Below are 6,381 nucleotides of genomic sequence, written 5' to 3' on the forward strand. Positions count from 1 at the left end.
AGTGTAAAAATGAGAACTATTATTAATATTGTATGCCACAGGCTGTATCAACTTGTATCAAATGTACATGGTTTTGTGCAGGCCAGTCCATGCTTAGTGCTTTCAGCATCTTTAGTGGAGCAAATGCCTATGGTGTCCCTGGGTGTTTAAACTGCATTGGTTTTCAAAGTAAAGTAAAACATGCATAAAGTCCATACACTTCTAGATTATGTCTTTGTGCGACTCATAGAAGTCATATCATGCTGTGATTTTAACGAGTTCTACCTTCACATGTTCTTACTCCTGGAAGACCTTTATGGCCTTGCTCTGTAAGCTTATTCCCTCAAGCAGTTTTATACACAAAATAGAACTATTTCTCAGAAATAGGGTTCTAAGATCTCAATGGATATATTTGGGTGGAGACAAGAAAGTATAAGCAGATGATGCTGCTAGCCACATTAGTACTAAATTGAGAGAATCCTAAAATTCAGAGTAGTTCTCATTCTTTCTGCTTTCAGTTTATAGGCTATGATTTTTCAGATTGGACAAAAGCACTACTCATTTTCAGTCAGTTTCTTGTGCCAATTTTAATGCACAGTGCTTCAGTGAAAACACTGAAAGGAGAATGATAAGAAGTCACACCATGGAATTACTGTTACATAAAATTATTAGGTTTTATAATCACAGTAAAAAAATATGTTCATTCCCTCTCCAAAAGTTTAGGACCTAAACTACCTCTTGGTAGTCCCTTTAAGAATTGCAATTTTCCTAATGGCCCATAATATCAGTACAAGTTCCCTTGCAGATCAAGGGCAGCAGATCAGTTTAAGAGCATGGATTCTCTGAGCTAAGTTTAACAGCCCTCTGAGTTTATTTCAGGAAGACCTTCCTGATTGTTAGAGATGCTTGTCTGGGCCATGGTAAATCTTCAGAGGGAAGGACACTGACCGAATACATATTAAGCTAGTATTTATTGCATATGCAACGACTTGAGTCTAAGACTAGATTTTACACCCTCACAGTCAGAATTTTACAAACTGATTTATTGAAATTCCTTGCAAGTTGTTTCTTGGATGTCTTCTCCCCATTCCCTTTCCCCTCCTCACATTAGAAATATCTAGCATAGCATCTTAGCTTCCTTAGATTCTACTGGAGGACTCTTTGGAGAGCTGGAAAGAGAGGCCACAAGCTCCAGCCTCCAGGAATCTCTATAGACATCATAAAGTGCTCTGCTCTCAGGTTCCACAGAGCATCTCCTGTGCCATGCTTCTGCATAATGAGGCTGCCATTCATTTACAGGGCTCTCTACCAGCACCTGCCCTCCCTCAGCTCCTTCCTGTTCAGCTCATATGGCCCAAGCATCATACAGCCTGGTAGAACCAAAAAAAGGAGGGATTTACCTTGGCACCTTTTGAGTTCCTGCACAGCAAAGGACAGTCTGGTTGTTGAGAATAAGATCTGGAAAAATGAAGTCCCATCACCAGAAGTATTGGACACTGCTCTTTTATGGATCTGCTGGGCTACTGTTATTCTCCATTTCATGCATTGTAGAAGTAAGAAGGAGCTGGAAAGAATTTAGAAATTCAGAATCCATTAGGATTCATCACTACCGGCCTCTGTGCCATCAGTGTGCTAGCCTTTGGGCTACTACATTTTTCTGCATCTAGCCATATTCAACTAGCAATGACCAGTATCATTAGCCTGTTTCACAATAACCAACAGCTTGATAGAAGCCGGGAGACTGTGATGGGACTTCTCTGTTTTCCCTCACAGCCTCCTGCCTCCAGCCAATCTCAACTTGTCAGAGGATGAGAACTTTTCCCTCTGAGACAGCACTTCATAAAGAAGCTGCATTACAGGGTGGCATTAAAGGCCTTTATGCTGTCCACCCCATCTGTTTAAGGGTACAGCTTCTTTTGCCCAGCACAGTCGCTCTCTTTCAGCCACTTTCCCAAGGTATTCCACTTTGTGAAGGAAACTGCCTCTCCCTACCTTTACTCATGTAAGCTAAAGGACCTCTTTACTCCTCAAACCTCCTCCCTTCTGGGACTCACAGATCTTCTTTGCTTTTGCATACACAGCAACTCTGCTATGCTCCAAGTTGTGGGTTTTTTCACAATAATGGAAAAGATGCAGGTGGTAGGAAGAAGACGACGATCATGGTCCTTTCCTCTCCCTAAAATGGAAAACCCCTTCTGTTAGCATCATCTCTGCTCTAGAGAGGGGAAGGAGGTAGCCTGGACCAAGGCAAAGGCCACAACTCTAATGGGCAACACATAAAGGGGTCTGGATGGCAAAGCAAGTGTAGAGCACGTCCATTTGATCTAGCATACATTTTGAATTAAGGTACTTCCCTGGTATTGGAATATCAGTCTTGTCTAATCTTCTGTCTGTTCCCAAAGCCTCACCCACCCACCTGCATGTGCCTTTATTTCTGTTTTGCCCCAGTTCAATAAGCACCTGCTATCGAGACATCAAAAAAAGCCACAAGATAAATGTCTTCAGAGTCTGTTTTTCTGAAGTTGTGGCTTTAACCTGTTTACATGAAAGTATTTTCTCTGGTGGGATAATCAAAGTTTCAAAGATCTTGTCCTATGTAATACCAAATCCTATTACTATTCAGCAAGGGAAAAGCTATTCCCTTAAAATCAAGGTCCTCTTTAAGAGCTTCCAGCAGGAAAAGCTTGTATTGTGTGCACAAGCACACACAGAAAGCATCTCAAAGGGAAATGTTAGCCTCAAATTAATTTCTGTCAGATTTGATTGAAAAACTCACACATATCTGTCCATTGGAGGTTTGTGACCTGACTCTGCCTGACTGGGATTTGGTAATCAAATAGAGACTCCTACAATACATTTATCAGTTTTGCTGTAGTCAAGAAATATAGCTGTAAAAAGTGGGTAACAACAGTAAAATTAGAACAAGGAGATTTTTAAATTATCACTGTACAGCTTTGTTTGTTCATTAACTAAAACAGTGCCCATAATTAGAAAAAAGCAAAATACAAGTGAAATAATTTTTAAATTTTATGTTAATATTATTGCACCATGTCTGCACCACGTTGTATTGTTACAGTGTAACGCACTTGAATGGATTTTTTCCTACCAAGCCAAGGTCAGATTCTTAATTTCTTGTGCACTTGTTGTTGCTGGCTGGTATTGCAGCTACTCTAAAAATAGGCAAGACCTCGAGCCTTTCTCATGTGGTGAGTTCTGTAAAACTGTACCATTAATCCTCTCAAATTCTCAAACAACTGCTCAACTTTCTCTTATTTGCTCTCAATTTCTTACTTCTAGAAATTTAACATCTAAAAAAAAACCAAAAAAAATTAAGTAAATCCCTTTTTCAACCACATCTAATAAAAGTGAGCACCTTGAATGTTAAGGCAGGAGTTACAGATGTGTAACTGCATTGCCACATAGCTGATGTTACACTGAATCCAGCCAAACACCTAGCTGTGCTGGAAGCCCCACACAGAACTGCAGAAGCATAGTTCTTTTGACACATTAAAACCGTACAGAATCCACATCTGCTGTCAGCCATTCAGAATAAGAACCTTGAATTTTGTGGTCATTTATATCAGTACTGCACACCATTTCGAACTTTGGCCTCATTATATCACTTCATTATGAGACACAACTTCTGAGACACAACTTCTGATCCAAATTGCTCACTATTTAAAGAAACGGTGAAAAAAAGGAAAGACATTCACCCAAATTAAATTGACTGAAGCAGCTGTGAGAATATCCTGTTAGTTGGATCTATCTTCAGAAATTGTACTTAATTTATATCATATCTCATTTAAACTTTCTTTAAATGATCTTTAAATGAAGGATTTTGGGAAGAAAGGCAAGTGAGGAATAGGAAACTGAGGGGAGGGAGGAGAAAAATGAAATGGAAACTCTGGCAGAATGGAGGGTAAAAAGCAAGAAGGCAAAGAAATAGGACGTGGGTAACAATGATTAAGGGAATGGGAGTTGGACAGGAAGAAAAGGGACAACAGCAGTCATTGGCAATAGAAGGTGAAAGACTGGAGGTTGAGAGAGAATGTCCAAGTTTCAGAGCTAAGACTATGATGTTCATCTCCAGAAGATTCTCTGGTTTCTTCCAGAACTTCTGTGTAGAGGGTAATGAGTCTGCTAGGTCTTATGCCTGTGTAGGTCCAGCCTGGACAAGAGGATCGCAAGGAAAGAAAAGGTTTGATTATTGAAAACTGAATGGTATATATTTGGGACAGGAATGGAGCTTATTTCCATTATATTTGTTCCTCCAAATAATACTCCAAGCTTTTGGGGACTGATGATGAGAAAACGGGGTAATTTACACCCTGGTGACCCTGACTAGTTGTGAGAGACTGAAATGTCAAATGACTGTCTCAAAGCTTGCTTGTGTCTGTGCAAACCTCAAGGACAAGCTGCGGCCTTTGGATTAGTCTGAGGAATGTCACCCAAGGAAGCAGGAAGAAGGATGCACTCCCCACTCCCTTGCAGTTGCACTGTCAAGTTCCTTAGATAAGCCTCAAAGGGGGAGGCATGGACTGAGTGAAACCAAATGTTTATCCCTGGCTCTATCGGGTAAGCCCAACACTTTGTGGCTCTATTGTGTACGCCAGACACCATGCATGCATTGCTAATGATAAGAGGGGAGCATTTCTGCCCCAGAAGCCACTCAAGAAGCATGAAGTCAGCAAAAACCTGTGGGACCAGAGGAAAAACTGAAGGTGGGCAGATATGCTAATCAGCTGATATGATGAACTTTAAAGGCAACAGAAAACTTTACTGCGTGTGCACCCACCACTGAAGAACTGACGCTGCTAGATCCAGGTGCAGCCACCACTGAAGAACTGAAGACTAAGGATCAACGGGACGCCACTGGATCCATGGTGGTGACTATTCTTGCAAGTCTATTCTGGATGCTTGCTTTATTTCTGTCTTTTCCTTCCATTCTGTCCTATCGCTACCCCTCTTCACTTTTAATAATAAAAACTGGTTTGGGTGTACAGCATTTGACCTTGTTTGTGTCTTAATCTTGCTCTTGGGATCATATCAAAACCTCCCCTGACATTGGATTGGGACACTAGTACAACAGAAACATCACCTCCCTGCTAATGTAGATCTCCATAAAAATGGCATCTTAAGCACACTTTCCTCAATTTTAATATGATTTTTTCAGTCTAACAAAGGAGGTGAATGAGGAGAAGAACACCATCCTAAGTTCACTTGTACACTGAATTAAAACAGAAAAAATCTGCAAGAACTGCGGCAGTAGCACTGCGAGCAAACCTCCAAGTCTCTAGCTGCTCGGGGCTTGCTGAAAATTTTGGGTTTCATTCCCTATTGCCTCAGTTCATGTGTATTCATTTACTCTGAGGCACTGTAGAATGCCACCATTTTGATTTGTTGTAACATTTTCCACTGTACATTCCTCTTTTATCTTCTTTATCTACCAACCAGATAACAGTGTATTTTTAACAGGCATCTCCATTAGGGTATTGACTAAGTGGCTCCCAAGTCCTCTGTCACAAGTCACTGAAACAACGAGATAGGTAAAGTAGTTATTGATGTTTTCTACTGCCTTGGTAGCTGACACTATTCCCAACTATTTTTGGAGGAGGAGGAAAAGAGGGAGTATAAAAATAACAGAATAGGGTCACTTCAGAATCTATCTGCAGTCAATTGCAGCCACTTTCCAGTCCCAAAAAATTATGGTGGTGCACAAATGTAGTTTCCTGGCTATTGTACCTTCACAACTCATCGCAATCTTTACAAGGGATTGAAGTTGCAACGCCTGTGCCTTTGGGATGAATGATTTTTGAGGAATTATGGTGGATACAACTGAGTACCAATAAACATTAATGCTTTCATGGTGTAAGGTCTCTTAAGGACCAGACTCCAGAGGTATGAGTTAAAGCAGGAGCTAGGCCAGGCAAGACTAAGGGATAGACCAGGAGAAGGGAAGATCAAAACCATGCATAATGGGGTTGACTTGAACACAGAGTGGTTGGTCAGTGTTGCTTACAATAAGAGCTCAAGAAAAGCAAGTGGCGTGATCAAATAGCATAGTTCAAACACAGAGAGTTCCAAACACAGAGTTCCAAATTATGGAACTCACTACCACAGGATTTTATGAAAGCCAAAGGTACAAGATAATGGCTATGAGACACAGTGGTCTGGTTGCAAAGCCTAACCAAGTTCTTAATTACAGGAAGCCAGGAGGATGTACCTTATTTTTATACTATTTTGCTAAACACCTAGGAGCAACTGCTGTTGAAAACACCTGTGGTGTGAACTAATACGGCACTTATGCTTTTTGGGAAGGCAGAATGGCCCACAGACAAATGCAATTGCTAAGTCTTGCGATCATTGGTTTTCCTTAAAATTCCAGTTCCAGGAGTCTTTATT

This window comes from Strix aluco, chromosome 1, assembly GCF_031877795.1.
Source record: "Strix aluco isolate bStrAlu1 chromosome 1, bStrAlu1.hap1, whole genome shotgun sequence".
Classification (NCBI taxonomy): domain Eukaryota; kingdom Metazoa; phylum Chordata; class Aves; order Strigiformes; family Strigidae; genus Strix; species Strix aluco.